We start from the raw sequence: 17,568 nt of genomic DNA on the forward strand, positions 1-17,568 counted from the left end.
TCTACCTCTCCCATTCCAGTCTTCCCATTGGAGAATACCGCCATACACAGTGTGCTGGGTGCAACACACACCACACATAAGGGACTTCAGTACTAGTCTACCTTCGATGAATAGTGCATGCCATGAAATTGGTGGATGTCCAATACAACACACTACACAAATGGAGAGGAGAGGAGAGGGGACAATAACCCATACCTTTATTCATCACCACCATAATTACCATTCACACACACAGAAAATCCCCCTTAGTTTTGCAATAATCAGAGTATTTAGGCACCACACTACACTCCACCAATCCACAGCAGTCAGATTCTCGAGTAGTCAAAGCCAATGTCATCGAGTCCTCACGAGTAACCAGACCTCCTCTGTAAGTGGATCCTTACGGTAGTGAGGTCCCTCCTGTTACTGTGGAGGAATCCTCCATTTCTACTGGGACCCTGAGAGGGAGAACAGAGAAGGAAGGGTGCCATTGGCAGACTGTCACTGAACATGTGATGGATGAAAAGAGCACTGCTATAAATACTCTGACAAGGTGGCTCAGAGAACTAATGATGTGAGCTGCTGAAGGTTTCCTCCATGTGATTCTCATGGAGTTGGTGCCCTCCTTTATCCCCGTCTTGTCCCATCCTGTCCCATGTTGAGAAGAACAGTCTGTGAAGATTTAGACTTCCTTTATTTTAGGATTATAAAATGTAATTGGGAGAGGGGGGGGGGGTACATTAAGTATTACCCAATCAGACAGCAGTACAGACTCTCCTCCGTTTATACTCAGACATAGTTTCATTTCATATTTTGCAACCCGCAACCAGCCGACCACAAATTATAGGGTAGGACTGCTTCAGAGTGGTCTCAGATTTCCAAACAACCAGAAATATATCCCACATCAGACTGGAAGCCTGACTCACTGAATGTAGTTGTTTTTGTCTGTGTCTCTGCATGCTCCCTCACCCGCTCACACCTTTGTGGGTGGATATATGTACATATATGTACAGTACCAATCAAAAGTTTGGACACGCCTACTCATTCAAGGGTTTGTACGCTAGCGTCCCACCTCGTCAACAGCCAGTGAAACTGCAGGGTGCCAAATTCAAAACAACAGAAATTCCATAATTAAAATTCCTCAAACATATAATTATTTTACACCATTTTAAGATACACCTGTTGTAAATCCAGCTACAGTGTCCGATTTCAAAAAGGCTTTACGACGAAATCACACCAAACGATTATGTTAGGTCAGAGCCAAGTCACAGAAAAACACAGCCATTTTACCAGCCATTTCACAAAAAGCAGAAATAGAGATAAAATGAATCACTAACCTTTGATGATCTTCATCAGATGACACTCATAGGACTTCATGTTACACCATACATGTATGTTTTGTTTGGTAAAGTTCATATTTATATCCAAAAATCTGAGTTTACATTGATGCGTTTTGTTCAGTAGTTCCAAAACATCCAGTGATTTTGCAGAGAGCCACATCGATTTACAGAAATACTCATAGACATAAACTCAATAAACTTTGCTAAAAAATACAATTGTTCTGCATGGAATTTTAGATCCACTTCTCCTTAACTTCTTGCGACTCCAAACCCGTATCTGGGAGCGTAATCATAGCCTCAAGCTCATTACCATAACGCAACGTTTCCTATTCATGAAAATCGCAAATGAAATGAAATAAATATATTGAAACACAAGCTTAGCCTTTTGTTAACAACACTGTCATCTCAGATTTTCAAAATATGCTTTTCAACCAAAGCTACACAAGCATTTGTGTAAGAGTATTGATAGCCTAGCATAGCATTAAGCCTAGCATTCAGCAGGCAACATTTTCACAAAAACAAGAAAATCATTCAAATAAAATAATTTACCTTTGAAGAACTTCGGATGTTTTCACTGACGAGACTCTCAGTTAGATAGCAAATGTTCATTTTTTCCAAAAATATTATTTGTGTAAGAGAAATAGCTCCGTTTTGTTCATCACGTTTGGCTAAGAAAAAAAAAACGAAAATGCAGTCACTTACAACGCCAAACTGTTTTCCAAATTAGCTCCATAATATCGATAGAAACATGGCAAACGTTGTTTAGAATCAATCCTCAAGGTGTTTTTCACAATTCTATTCGATGAAAAATCATTCCTGGCAGTCGGTTTCTCATCAGAGGCAAACGGAAAAATACTGCAGCTGGAGATTACGCAATAATTGCGACGGAGGACACCAAGCGACCACCTGGTAGATGTAGTCTCTTATGGTCAATCTTCCAATGATATGCCTACAAATACGTCACAATGCTGCAGACACCTTGGGGAAAACGTGGAAAAGGTAAGCTGACTCCTAGCTCCTCCACAGCCATATAAGGAGTCATTGCCATGAGGAGGTTTCAAAAAATGCGGCACTTCCTGATTGTATTTTTATCTGGGTTTTTTTTGTAACATCAGTTCTGTGGCACTCACAGACAATATCTTTGCAGTTTTGGAAACGTCAGAGTGTTTTCTTTCCAAAGCTGTCAATTATATGCATAGTCAAGCTTCTTTCCATGACAAAATATCTTGTTTAAAACGGGAACGTTTTTCATCCAAATATTAAAATAGCGCCCCCTAGTTATAAAAGGTTAATGCAACCACTGTGTCAGATTTCAAAAAAACTTTACGGAAAAAGCACACCATGCAATAATCTGAGTACAGCGCTCAGAGACCAAAACAATCCAAACAGATATCCGCCATGTATAGTCAACAGAAGTCAGAAATAGCATTATAAACGTATAAATTCACTTACCTTTGATGATCTTCATCAGAATGCACTCCAAGGAATCCCAGTTCCACAATAAATGTTTGTTTTGTTCGATAATGTCCATAATTTATTTCCAAATACCTCCTTTTTGTTCGCTCGTTTAGCCCAGTAATCAAAATTCATGAGGCGCGATCACTAGGTGCAGACGAAAATGCAAAAATTCCGTTACAGTCCGTAGAAAAATGTCAAACGATGTATAGAATCAATTTTTAGGATGTTTTTAACATAAATCTTCAATACTGTTCGAACTGGAGAATTCCTTTGTCTGTAGAATTGCAATGAAACGCAAGCTAACTCTCACGTGAACACGCGTGGTCAACTCATGCCTCTCTGGCAGACTTCTGACTCAATCTCCTCTCATTCGCCCCCACTTCACAGTAGAAGCCTCAAACAAGGTTCTAAACACTGTTGACATCTAGTGGAAGCCTTAGGAAGTGCAATATGACCCCATAGACACTGTATATTCGATAGGCAATGAGTTGAAAAACTACAAACCTAAGATTTCCCACTTCTCAGGTTTTTCCCTGCCATATGAGTTCTGTTATACTCACAGACATCATTCAAACAGTTTTCTATCCAAATATACTAATTATAAGCATATTCTAGCTTTTATGGCTGAGTAGCAGGCAGTTACATTTGGGCACGCTTTTCATCCAAAATTCCCAATGCTGCCCCCTACCCTAGAGAAGTTAAAGTTGAGCCAGCAGCATACCACCCTGCATACCACTGCTGGCTTGCTTCTGAATCTAAGCAGGGTTGGTCCTGGTCAGTTCCTGGATAGGAGACCAGATGCTGATGGAAGTGGTGTTGGAGGGCCAGTAGGAGGCACTCTTTCCTCTGGTCTAAACAATATCCCAATGCCCCAGGGCAGTGATTGGGGACACTGCCCTGTGTAGGGTGCCGTCTTTCGGGTGGGACATTAAACGGGTGTCCTGACTCTCTGAGGTCATTAAAGATCCCATGGCACTTATCGTAAGGGTGTTAACCCCGGTGTCCTGGCTGAATTCCCAATCTGGCCCTCATACCATCACTGTCACCTAATAATCCCCAGTTTACAATTGGCTCATTCATCCCCCTCCTCTCCCTGTAACTATTCCCCAGGTCGTTGCTGCAAATGAGAACGTGTTCTCAGTCAACTTACCTAATAAAATAAAGTAGCCACCCTTTGCCTTGATGACAGCTTTGCACACTCTTAGCATTCTCTCAACCAGCTTCACCTGGAATGCTTTTCAAACAGTCTTGAAGGAATTCACACATATGCTGAGCACTTGTTGGCTGCTTTTCCTCCACTCTGCGGTCCAACTCATCCCAAACCATCTCAATTGGGTTGAGGTCACTGGATTGTGGAGGTCAGGTCATCTGATGCACCACTCCATCACTCTACTTCTTGGTAAAATAGCCCTTACACAGCCTGGAGGTGTGTTGGGTCATTGTCCTGTTGAAAAATAATTGATAGTCCCACTAAGCGCAAACCAGATGGGATGGTGTATCGCTGCAGAATGTTGTGGTAGCAATGCTGGTTAAGTTTGCCTTGAATTCTAAATAAATGACAGACAGTGTCATCAGCAAAGCACCCCACACCATCACACCTCTTCCTCCATGCTTCACCATGGGAAGTACACATGCGGAGATCATCCGTTCACCTACTCCGCATCTCACAAAGACACGGCAGATGGAAATACAAATCTAGAAATTTGGACTCATCAGACCAAAGGGCAGATTTCCATTAGTCTAGTGTCCATTGCTCGAGTTTCTTGGCCCAAGCAAGTCTCTTCTTATTATTGGTGTCCTTCAGTAGTGGTTTCAAATCAAATAAAATTTTATTGTTCACATACACATGGTTAGCAGATTTTAATGCGAGTGTAGCGAAATACTTGTGCTTCTAATTCCGACTATGCAGTAATATCTTACAATTAATCTAACAAATTCACAACAACTACCTTATACACATAGATACACACAAATGTAGAGGGATGAATAAGTATATCTACATATAAATATATGGATGAGCAATGGCCGAGCGGCATAGGCAAGATGCAGTAGATGGTATAGAAATAGAATACAGTATATACAGTGCCTTGAGAAAGTATTCGGCCCCCTTGAACTTTGCGACCTTTTGCCACATTTCAGGCTTCAAACATAAAGATATAAAACGGTATGTTTTTGTGAAGAATCAACAACAAGTGGGACACAATCATGAAGTGGAACGACATTTATTGGATATTTCAAACTTTTTTAACAAATCAAAAACTGAAAAATTGGGCGTGCAAAATTATTCAGCCCCCTTAAATTAATACTTTGTAGCGCCACCTTTTGCTGTGATTACAGCTGTAAGTCGCTTGGGGTATGTCTCTATCAGTTTTGCACATCGAGAGACTGAAATTTTTTCCCATTCCTTCTTGCAAAACAGCTCGAGCTCAGTGAGGTTGGACCTTTATTAAGTCCTTTTATTAAAGTGGCCAGAGATTTGAGTCTGTATGTTGGCAGATGCCTCTCTGTTAGTGATGGCTGTTTAACAGTCTGATGGCCTTGAGATAGAAGCTGTTTTTCAGTCTCTTGGGCCCAGCTTTGATGCACCTGTACTGACCTCGCCTTCTGGATGATAGTGGGGTGAACAGGCACTGGCTCGGGTGGTTGTTGTCCTTGATTATCTTTTTGGCCTTCCTGTGACATTGGGTGGTGTAGGTGTCCTGGAGGGCACATAGTTTGACCCCAGTGATGCGTTGTGCAGACCGCACTACCCTCTGGAGAGCCTTGAGGGCGGTGCAACTGCCGTACCACGCGGTGATACAGTCCGACAGGATGCTCTGTAAAAGTTTGTGAGTGATTTAAATGACAAGCCACATTTCTTCAGCCTCCTGAGGTTGAAGAGGCGCTGTTGCGCCTTCTGCACCACACTGTCTGTGTGCGTGGACCATTTCAGTTTGTCCGTGATGTGTACGCCAAGTAACTTAAAACTTTCCACCTTCTCCACTACTGTCCCATCAATGTGGATGGGGGGGTGCTCCCTCTGCTATTTCCTGAAGTTCCTGAATCTACTTTATTTTGTTGACGTTGAGTGTGAGGCTATTTTCCTGACACCACACTCTGAGGGCCCTCACCTCCTCCCTGTAGGCAGTCTCATCATTATTGGTAATCAGGCCTACCACTGTAGTGTTGTCTGTAAACTTGATGATTGAGTTGCAATCGTGCATGGCCACGCAGTCATGGTTGAACAGGGAGTACAGGAGAGGGCTGAGAACACACCTTTGTGGGGCCCAGTGTTGAGGATCTTCACTACATACACTGAGGTTGGAGTCATTAAAACTTGTTTTTAAACCACTCCACAAATTTCATGTAAACAAACTATAGTTTTGGCAAGTCGGTTAGGACATCTACTTTGTGCAAAACACAAGACATTTTTCCAACAATTCTTTACAAACATTTGTTATTTCACTTATAATTCCCTGAATCACAATTCCAGTGGGTCAGGAGTTTACATACACTAAGTGGACTGTGCCTTTAAACAGCTTGGAAAATTCCAGAAAATGATGTCATGGCTTTAGAAACTTCTGATAGGCTAATTGACATAATTTGAGTCAATTGGAGGTGTACCTGTGGATGTATTTCAAGGCCTACCTTCAAACTCAGTGCCTCTTTGCTTGACATCATGGGAAAATAAAAAGAAATCAGCCAAGACCTTAGAAAAAAGTTGTAGACGTCCTGAAGTCTGGTTCATCCTTGGGAGCAATTTCCAAGCGCCTGAAGGTACCACGTTCATCTGTACAAACAATAGTACGCAAGTATAAACACCATGGGACCACGCAGCCGTCATGCCGCTCTGGAAGGAGATGTGTTCTGTCTCCTAGAAAAGAACGTACCTTGGTGTGAAAAAGTGCAAATCAAACCCAGAACTACAGCAAATTACCGTTTGAAGATGCTGGAGGAAACAAGGACAAAAGTATCTATATCCACAGTAAAACGTGTCCTATATCGACATAACATGAAAGGCTGCTCAGCAAGGAAGAAGCCTCAGCTCCAAAACCGCCATAAGAAAGCCAGACTACGGTTTGCAACTGCACATGGGGAAAACGATTGTCCTTTTGGAGAAATGTCCTCTGGTCTGATGAAACAAAAATAGAACTGTTTGGCCATAATGACCATCGTTATGTTTGGAGGAAAAAGGGGGAGACTTGCAAACCGAAGAACACCATCCCAACCGTGAAGCACGAGGGTGGCAGCATCATGTTGTGGTTGCGCTTTGCTGCAGGAGGGACTGGTGCCCTTCACAAAATAGATGGCATCATGAGGGAGGAAAATTACGTGGATATATAGAAACAACATCTCAAGACATCAGTCAGGAAGATAAAGCTTGGTCGCAAATGGGACTTCCAAATTGATAATGACCCCAAGCATACTTCCAAAGTTGTGGCAAAATGGCTTAAGGACAACAAAGTCAAGGTATTAGAGTGGCCATCACAAAACCCTGACCTCAATCCACTACAAAATTTGCAGGCAGACCTGAAAAGGCGTGTGTGATCAAGGAGGCCTACAAACCTGACTCAGTTACACCAGCTCTGTCAGGAGGAATGGGCCAAAATTCACCCAACTTATTGTAGGGTGCTTGTGGAAGGTTACCTGAAACGTTTGACCCAAGTTAAACAATTTAAAGGCAATGCAATGCTACCAAATACTAATTGAGTGTATGTAAACTTCTGACCCAATGGGAATGTGCTTATGCTGAAATAAGTAATTATTTCTGCTATTATTCTGACATTTCCCATTCTTAAAATAAGGTGGTGGTCCTAACTGACCTAAGACAGGGAATTTTTTACTAGGATAACATTTCAGGAATTGTGAAAAATTTGTTTAAATGTATATGGCTGAGGTGTATGTAAACTTCGACTTCAACTATTTACATATACAGCGGGGCAAAAAAGTATTTAGTCAGCCACCAGTTGTGCAAGTTCTCCCACTTAAAAAGATGAGAGAGGCCTGTAATTTTCGTCATAGGTACACTTCAACTGTGACAGACAAAATGAGAAACAAAAATCCAGAAAATCACATTGTAGGAATTTTAATGAATTTATTTGCAAATTATGGTGGAAAATAAGTATTTGGTCACCTACAAACAAGCAAGATTTCTGGCTCTCACAGACCTGTAACTTCTTCTTTAAGAGGCTCCTCTGTCCTCCACTCGTTACCTGTATTAATGGCACCTGTTTGAACTTGTTATCAGTATAAAAGACACCTGTCCACAACCTCAAACAGTAACACTCCAAACTCCACTATGGCCAAGACCAAAGAGCTGTCAATGGACACCAGAAACAAAACTGTAGACCTGCACCAGGCTGGGAAGACTGAATCTGCAATAGGTAAGCAGCTTGGTTTGAAGAAATCAACTGTGGGAGCAATTATTAGGAAATGGAAGACATACAAGACCACTGATAATCTCCCTCGATCTGGGGCTCCACGCAAGATCTCACCCCGTGGGGTCAAAATGCTTTGGGGCTGTTTTTCTGCAAAGGAACCAGGACGACTGATCCGTGTAAAGGAAAGAATGAATGGGGTCATGTATCGTTAGATTTTGAGTGAAAACCTCCTTCCATCAGCAAGGGCATTGAAGATGAAACATGGCTGGGTCTTTCAGCATGACAATGATCCCAAACACACCACCCGGGCAACGAAGGAGTGGCTTTGTAAGAAGCATTTCAAGGTCCTGGAGTGGCCTAGCCAGTCTCCAGATCTCAACCCCATAGAAAATCTTTGGAGGGAGTTGAAAGTCCGTGTTGCCCAGCAACAGCCCCAAAACATCACTGCTCTAGAGGAGATCTGCATGGAGGAATGGGCCAAAATACCAGCAACAGTATGTGAAAACCTTGTGAAGACTTACAGAAAACGTTTGACCTCTGTCATTGCCAACAAAGGGTATATAACAAAGTATTGAGATAAACCTTTGTTATTGACCAAATACCTATTTTCCACCATAATTTGCAAATAAATTCATAAAAAATCCTACAATGTGATATTCTGGATTTTTTTTCTCATTTTGTCTGTCATAGTTGAAGTGTACCTATGATGAAAATTACAGGCCTCTCTCATCTTTTTAAGTGGGAGAACTTGCACAATTGGTGGCTGACTAAATACCTTTTTGCCCCACTGTATATATTCCCACAAAATTTGTGAAGTAGGCCTTTATTACCCGAAAAAACTCTTCCCCTCCCCCCTCAAAAGTAAACTCATCAGCCCCCCCAATCCATAAAACCAATATTGATTCCAGCACATTATATTTAGCATACACATTAAATCATTGCGCTATGATCATTTTAGTACTAGTCGAGGAGGAAAGAAGCTCATGCTGTACCATTGACTTTGAACTTTATTTCCAATTATACTAGCTTTTTGATTTGTTTGATTGCTCACCTTTTTTCCTATTATGTTCTGATTGGCAACAACGGGAGGTATATTTCTATTGGCACCGTTAAAGGACTGAAAGGTTTTTTTATAGAGTTTTTTTTTTAGAGCATTTTGAGCAAAACAATAGCCAAACATGTTCTCACTCATTAGACAGGGTCATCCATTATCTTGACAGGGTCATCCATTATCTTGACAGGGTCACAATGAACAACTCGGGCATATTATTTCTCCGATAATTAAGTAAAGGCCTTTATTAATGTCAATCTCACAGACAAATAAGTCTTAATTGCTGAATGCTGGAGTTTGGCTCAGAGCCCCTGTGGAAGCCAAACAAAAGGAATGTAATTGGCATTAGGGTATTGTGATTGTGCACAACCACTCTATTACTATTCAAACAGAGAGAGAGAGAGAGAGAGAGAGAGAGAGAGAAGAAACTTACAGGATACTGTGTGTGTGTGTGTGTGTGTGTGTGTATGTGTGTGTGTGTGTGTGTGTGTGTGTGTGTGTGTGTGTGTGTGTGTGTGTGTACGTGCGTTTGTGTTTTTTTCAGTCTGGAATCTTCTCAGAGATTTCCTATGTGGCATTATGTAGACATCCATGACCAATTAATCTGCTTTACATCGACTTTCAGCTCACAGATGGATCCTTTATTAAAACCACTTTCTAATCAACAACCAGCACCTGCTGAATCCTCCACTTCTACAATCACTTTTTCATGTTTTATTTTTAGGAAACACATTAACTGGAACCAACCCTGATATTGAGAATTAGTAGGATTTTGTGGAAAGTTTAGGAAGGGTTGTTTTTATTTAGTTAGTCTCGTGAATATTTACCATACTCTATTTCAGAATGCATGCACAGGGATGTGTATACCCATGCAAGCACATACGCATTACAAACCCACACTCCCAAACCCACACTCCCACTATCCCTTAGTAACTAAACCTTCCAACAGTATCCACAGTTGAAAGAACAAACAATCTCCAAAGACCCTGCTGCTGTAGCATACAGTATCTACTAGGCCACGCCCGACAGACAAGAGAGAGAGATGTAACATGTCACCCCGATCAATGGCTGCCATTGTCTCCCCACTGTCTGGCCGAGGTATAACACCTCTCTATGCACTTAAGCCATGACCACTGCAGTGCGCTAAGGGAGCACGGGGGTATGGATTGCCTCGTGCCCCCCCGATGTGATCGGTGCTATCGATCGTGCTAATGCTGGACTGCGGAGGAAGGCGAGAGAGAGCCTGGGAGAGGGAGACGGGAGAGGAGGGAGAGTGCTGCAGGAATGTGTCCCCAGAGACAGTGTCTTGGGCTTGGGCAGGGCTGCAGGAATGCTTCCCCGGAGGGAGACTTCCAGTGTTCCAGTACAGGCTGGGGTGGAAGGCAAGGCAGGGCTGGAATAATGCTTCTCCGGAGACACAAGAGTGAAGAGGGTTGGAGAGGCTGGGCTGGAGGAATGCTCCCCCAAAGCGTCCCTCTAACTCTGGGGTAGGACTGGAGGGGCTCCAGGGGCTCCGGGGGGCTGGGTGTGGGGGTAGATGGGGTGGGTGGGTGGGTGAGGTCTCCCTCCAGGCTCCAGGATGGCTGCGGATCAGGTTTCTGTGTTGGGATCAGCATCCTGCCGTCAGGGCTTTAAGCTTCCCAGGGGAGGAGGAAGGAGAGAGAGGAGAGGCCTTTTATTCCGTAGGCCTCTCTCTCTCTCTCAATTCACTTCAATTCAAGGGCTTTATTGGCATGGGAAACATACAGTGCCTTGCGAAAGTATTCGGCCCCCTTGAACTTTGCGACCTTTTGCCACATTTCAGGCTTCAAACATAAAGATATAAAACTGTATTTTTTTATGAAGAATCAACAACAAGTGGGACACAATCATGAAGTGGAACGACATTTATTGGATATTTAAAAAATTTTAACAAATCAAAAACTGAAAAATTGGGCGTGCAAAATTATTCATCCCCCTTAAGTTAATACTTTGTAGCGCCACCTTTTGCTGCGATTACAGCTGTAAGTCGCTTGGGGTATGTCTCTATCAGTTTTGCACATCGAGAGACTGACATTTTTTCCCATTCCTCCTTGCAAAACAGCTCGAGCTCAGTGAGGTTGGATGGAGAGCATTTGTGAACAGCAGTTTTCAGTTCTTTCCACAGATTCTCGATTGGATTCAGGTCTGGACTTTGACTTGGCCATTCTAACACCTGGATATGTTTATTTTTGAACCATTCCATTGTAGATGTTGCTTTATGTTTTGGATCATTGTCTTGTTGGAAGACAAATCTCCATCCCAGTCTCAGGTCTTTTGCAGACTCCATCAGGTTTTCTTCCAGAATGGTCCTGTATTTGTCTCCATCCATCTTCCCATCAATTTTAACCATCTTCCCTGTCCCTGCTGAAGAAAAGCAGGCCCAAACCATGATGCTGCCACCACCATGTTTGACAGTGGGGATGGTGTGTTCAGCTGTGTTGCTTTTACGCCAAACATAACGTTTTGCATTGTTTCCAAAAAGTTCAATTTTGGTTTCATCTGACCAGAGCACCTTCTTCCACATGTTTGGTGTGTCTCCCAGGTGGCTTGTGGCAAACTTTAAACAACACTTTTTATGGATATCTTTAAGAAATGGCTTTCTTCTTGCCACTCTTCCATAAAGGCCAGATTTGTGCAATATACGACTGATTGTTGTCCTATGGACAGAGTCTCCCACCTCAGCTGTAGATCTCTGCAGTTCATCCAGAGTGATCATGGGCCTCTTGGCTGCATCTCTGATCAGTCTTCTCCTTGTATGAGCTGAAAGTTTAGAGGGACGGCCAGGTCTTGGTAGATTTGCAGTGGTCTGATACTCCTTCCATTTCAATATTATCGCTTGCACAGTGCTCCTTGGGATGTTTAAAGCTTGGGAAATCTTTTTGTATCCAAATCCGGCTTTAAACTTCTTCACAACAGTATCTCGGACCTGCTTGGTGTGTTCCTTGTTCTTCATGATGCTCTCTGCGCTTTTAACGGACCTCTGAGACTATCACAGTGCAGGTGCATTGATACGGAGACTTGATTACACACAGGTGGATTGTATTTATCCTCATTAGTCATTTAGGTCAACATTGGATCATTCAGAGATCCTCACTGAACTTCTGGAAAGAGTTTGCTGCACTGAAAATAAAGGGGCTGAATAATTTTGCACGCCCAATTTTTCAGTTTTTGATTTGTTAAAAAAGTTTGAAATATCCAATAAATGTCGTTCCACTTCATGATTGTGTCCCACTTGTTGTTGATTCTTCACAAAAAAATACAGTTTTATATCTTTATGTTTGAAGCCTGAAATGTGTCAAAAGGTCGCAAAGTTCAAGGGGGCCGAATACTTTCGCAAGGCACTGTATGTTAACATTGCCAAAGTAAGTGAAGTAGATAATAAACAAAAGTTAAATAAACAATAAAAATGAGCAGTAAACATTACACTCACAGAAGTTCCAAAAGAATAAAGACATTACAAATGTCATATTATGTCTATATACAGTGTTGTAACATTGTGTAAATAGTTCAAGTACAAAAGGGAAAGTAAATAAACATAAATATGGGTTGTATTTACAATACTCTTTGTTCTTCACTGGTTGCCCTTTTCTTGTGGCAACAGGTCACACATCTTGCTGCTGTGATGGCACACTGTGGTATTTCACCCAGTAGATATGGGAGTTGATCAAAATTGGGTTTGTTTTCAAATTATTTGTGGATTTGTATAATATGAGGGAAATATGTTTCTCAAATGGTCTTACATTTGGCAGGAGGTTAGGAAGTGCAGCTCAGTTTCCTCCTCATTTTGTGCACATAGCCTGTCTTCTCTTGAGAGCCATGTCTGCCTACGGCGGCCGAGCAATGCTATGCTCACTGAGTCTGTACATAGTCAAAGCTTTCCTTAAGTTTGGGTCAGTCACAGCGGTCAGATATTCTGCCACTGTGTACTCTCTGTTTAGGGCCAAGTATCATTCTAGTTTGATCTGTTTTTTTGTTAATTCTTTCCAATAATTCTTTATCAAGTAATTACCTTTTTGTTTTCTCATGAATTGGTTGGGTCTAATTGTGTTGTTGTGCTGGGGCTCTGTGGGGTCTGTTTGTGTTTGTGAACAGAGCCCCAGGACCAGCTTGCTTAGGGGACTCATCTCCAGGTTCATCTCTCTGTAGGTGATGGCTTTGTTATGGAAGGTTTGGGAATCGCTTCCTTTTAGGTGGTTGTAGAATTTAACGGCTCTTGTCTGGATTTTGATAATTAGCGGGTATCGGCCTAATTCTGCTCTGCATGCATTATTTGGAGTCTCAATGTGGTTTTTGTCCCATTTTGTGAATTATTGGTTAGTGAGCGGACCCCAGACCTCACTACCATAAAGGGCAATGGGTTCTATAACTGATTCAAGTATTTTTAGCCAGATCCAAATTGGTATGTCAAATTTTATGTTCCTTTTGATGGCATAGAATGCCCTTCTTGCCTTGTCTCTCAGCTCTTTCACAGCTTTGTGTAAGTTAGGGAAAGCGAATTTTATTTTTTTATTTTACCTTTATTTAACCAGGTAGGCAAGTTGAGAACAAGTTCTCATTTACAATTGCGACCTGGCCAAGATAAAGCAAAGCAGTTCGACAGATACAACAACACAGAGTTACACATGGAGTAAAACAAACATACAGTCAATAATAAAGTATAAACAAGTCTATATACAATGTGAGCAAATGAGGTGAGAAGGGAGGTAAAGGCAAAAAAAGGCCTTGGTGGCAAGGTGAATACAATATAGCAAGTAAAACACTGGAATGGTAGTTTTGCAATGGAAGAATGTGCAAAGTAGAAATAAAAATAATGGGGTGCAAAGGAGCAAAATAAATAAATGAATTAAATACAGTTGGGAAAGAGGTAGTTGATAGGGCTAAATTATAGGTGGGCTATGTACAGGTGCAGTAATCTGTGAGCTGCTCTGACAGTTGGTGCTTAAAGCTAGTGAGGGAGATAAGTGTTTCCAGTTTCAGAGATTTTTGTAGTTCGTTCCAGTCATTGGCAGCAGAGAACTGGAAAGAGAGACGGCCAAAGAAAGAATTGGTTTTGGGGGTGACTAGAGAGATATACCTGCTGGAGCGTGTGCTACAGGTGGGAGATGCTATGGTGACCAGCGAGCTGAGATAAGGGGGGACTTTACCTAGCAGGGTCTTGTAGATGACATGGAGCCAGTGGGTTTGGCGACGAGTATGAAGCGAGGGCCAGCCAACGAGAGCGTACAGGTCGCAATGGTGGGTAGTATATGGGGCTTTGGTGACAAAACGGATTGCACTGTGATAGACTGCATCCAGTTTGTTGAGTAGGGTATTGGAGGCTATTTTGTAAATTACATCGCCAAAGTCGAGGATTGGTAGGATGGTCAGTTTTACAAGGGTATGTTTGGCAGCATGAGTGAAGGATGCTTTGTTGCGAAATAGGAAGCCAATTCTAGATTTAACTTTGGATTGGAGATGTTTGATATGGGTCTGGAAGGAGAGTTTACAGTCTAACCAGACACCTAAGTATTTGTAGTTGTCCACGTATTCTAAGTCAGAGCCGTCCAGAGTGTGAAAGGGGGATATCTAGTCAGTTGTACAACTGAATGCATTCAACTGAAATGTGTCTTCCGCCTTTAACCCAACCCCTCTGAATCAGAATTACCTGTGATGCTGATGTTTAGGCTGAGGTATGTATAGTTTCTTTTGTGTGCTCTAGGGCAATGGTGTCTATATGGAATTTGTATTTGTGGTCCTGGAGACTGGACCTTTTTTTGAACACCATTATTTTTTTCTTACTGAGATTTACTGTCAGGGCCCAGGTCTGGGAGAATCTGTGCATAAGATCTAGGTGCTGCCATAGGCCTTCCTTGGTTGGTAACAAAAGCACCAGATCATCAGCAAACAGTAGACATTTGACTTCAGATTCTGGTAGGGTGATGCTGGGTGCTGCAGACTGTTCTAGTTGCCTCGCCAATTTGTTGAAGAGGGTGGGACTTAAGCTGCATCCCTGTCTCACCCCACGGCCCTGTGGAAAGAAATATGTGTGTTTTTTGCCAATTTTAACCGCAGACTATCGCTCTCGCGCTCACACTTTGTCTCTCCACAACTATAACAGTGTAATGGCATGCAAGAAAATATACACTCAGGACTTATAGTAGCCTTTTCTGTCTTTACGTAAATAAAGACAATGGCACAGCACTGATTTTAATTCAAAAGATAGCCAATTTCAAAGTGGCTTGCCTCGCACTGTAAAATGTATTATCCTACTGAACACTGCTGCTGGAGACATTTGAATATCACAGTGCTGTCATCATAGTGGCCATTCTTTCATTACTGGCCTGCTCCCTAGTGCAACACCTTTTCTTGTGTCCTTCACTAGAGAAAAGGGCACAGCTCGACCCTCAGGAGAGATCTGTGGTCTGCTATTTTAACCCTCTTTGAGATGACCTTTTTAATAAGTGTCTCTCTCTCTGTTTTCCTGCCAGCCACTGTGAAAGCAAAAAGAGCATGTCTTCTGCTTCCCTCAGATAAATAAATCAATCATACAAAGAGAACTGGGCCTTACATGGATTTAAATTATGTCGATTCTTTACTTTTTCTGCTCTTGCTTGTGGAGATTTAGCGATGCAGTCAACATCCGATAAAATAAATGTTTGATTTATGAGAAAAGTATATTAATGTACTTTGAGAAAATGAGATGCATTATTTCCTACCAGACAATTCAGGCAATACTGCAGCTATTTGATGGGAATTGGTAGGAACATACGTAGGAGTAGGAGGGCTGTTTCTGTTCTCTCAGTTAAGGATTTAGCGTAGTTTATTTTTAAGCATTTAGATACAGATTTAAATGACAGTAAGTCACACTGAATATGTTCGCCTTGTCTGACTTTGTACACTAACATGTTGGTTTGAAGTACATAATAGTTATTTAACATCATGTCTTTGGGTCAGCGGCATGGAAATGTCCTGTAATAACCACAACAATGATGAACTAGTCTCTGGCAGACCGTGTTTTGTAATAACTGTTTGGCTGAACTCTGGTTTTTTTCCACTAAGAAAAAAGGCATGTATTGATCCAACAGCTGCTCTGCGGCTGCCAAGAAGAATGCGCCAATGAACTGCAAATACTTTATTTTCTTCAAAAGCCTTTTGAGACACTGAGAAAGAGAGAGAGGTGACACGAGCAGCCCTGATTAGCCCAACTCTGAGCTTTTTGCCGTTCATCAGAAATTCCGGCGCGTTTTTGCCTGGGCGTCTTGTGACTTGCCAGTACAAAGGGTGGCACAGTGATTACAAGGCTTTGAAAGGGGGAGAGGCGGTCAGGGGAGAATAGCAGCGACTTTTGGCACAACACAGCCACTGAAAAGAGACCTCATGGTAGAGTGAGCTCTCAGAATTAGGCTGGAGTCTTTCCCTTGTGTGTTTGTGTGTGTGTGCACGTGCGTGCATGCGTGCGTGTGTGCGTGCGTGTGTGCGTGCGTGCGTGTGCGCGTGTGTGTGTGAAGTAGTTGATCTGACTCCTCAGTGTAGCGGCCCCTTGTGTTTCCTCTCTGTGCGACGGAGCCAGTAACATTAACAGGAGTGTCATTAGGAATTCAAAGCATATTCCCTCTTGAGGACGCCCTCTTCCTCTCTCCCCTGTGCTTCACACCGCACAAATTATGCACCATATAAAGTATTCATTGGTCTTTGTCAGCCGTGATCTGCAGTTTCTGCAGAAACACAATCAAAATAATAATGGATGAGTCTGTTTGTTTGTGCCTGTGTAGGAGACAGACATAATTATCTGATGGCCAACTTAGACCAGCTCAGCAGTTCGGCTTCTCTCTGTCCTTTTTCGGTACCTCCTTCATAATCATGTCTCTATCTATTGCCATCTCTCCCTCCACCCCCCCCCCCCCCCCCCCCCCTCGCTCTCTCCCTCTCTCTGTCTCACTCACTCACTTACACGCACTGACACACATACCTACAATCATAGTAACCACACAGACACACACACACGTGCACACACCTGCATGCTTGGACTTTCCAGCGGAGACTAAACATCATTTTTAGCCCGAGGGGTTCTGTGTCTTTAACATTCATCCACATGACCTCCTTTGAAATCAGATGGCGATAGAGGAGCACGGTTGATAGGCTAATGTAATGGGAAGGATGCAGATAATATCATGTAAGTAGCCATATAATATCAGGTATATTCCATGAAATGACGTATTTGTATTTGCAACACTGTTGTGGTTTGCCCTGTTTTTATCTATGGTCTGTTTTTCATTATCAGACACATCACTAGGATGACGTTTGACTGAGGCCCGGTCATGGTGAAGCTCGCTCGCTCTCTCTCTCTCTCTCTCTCTCTCTCTCTCTCTCTCTCTCTCTC

The 17,568-nt window shown here is 42.4% G+C and overlaps 1 protein-coding gene across 5 annotated transcripts in view; it reads left to right on the forward strand.

Moving 5' to 3' along the window:
* Nucleotides 1-17,568, forward strand: part of LOC110508645 (zinc finger protein 521) — a 144,418-nt gene that overhangs the window by 21,566 nt on the left and 105,284 nt on the right. The gene's annotated exons all lie outside the window — the stretch shown is intronic.

Source organism: Oncorhynchus mykiss, chromosome 28 (assembly GCF_013265735.2).
Source record: "Oncorhynchus mykiss isolate Arlee chromosome 28, USDA_OmykA_1.1, whole genome shotgun sequence".
NCBI classification, from domain to species: domain Eukaryota; kingdom Metazoa; phylum Chordata; class Actinopteri; order Salmoniformes; family Salmonidae; genus Oncorhynchus; species Oncorhynchus mykiss.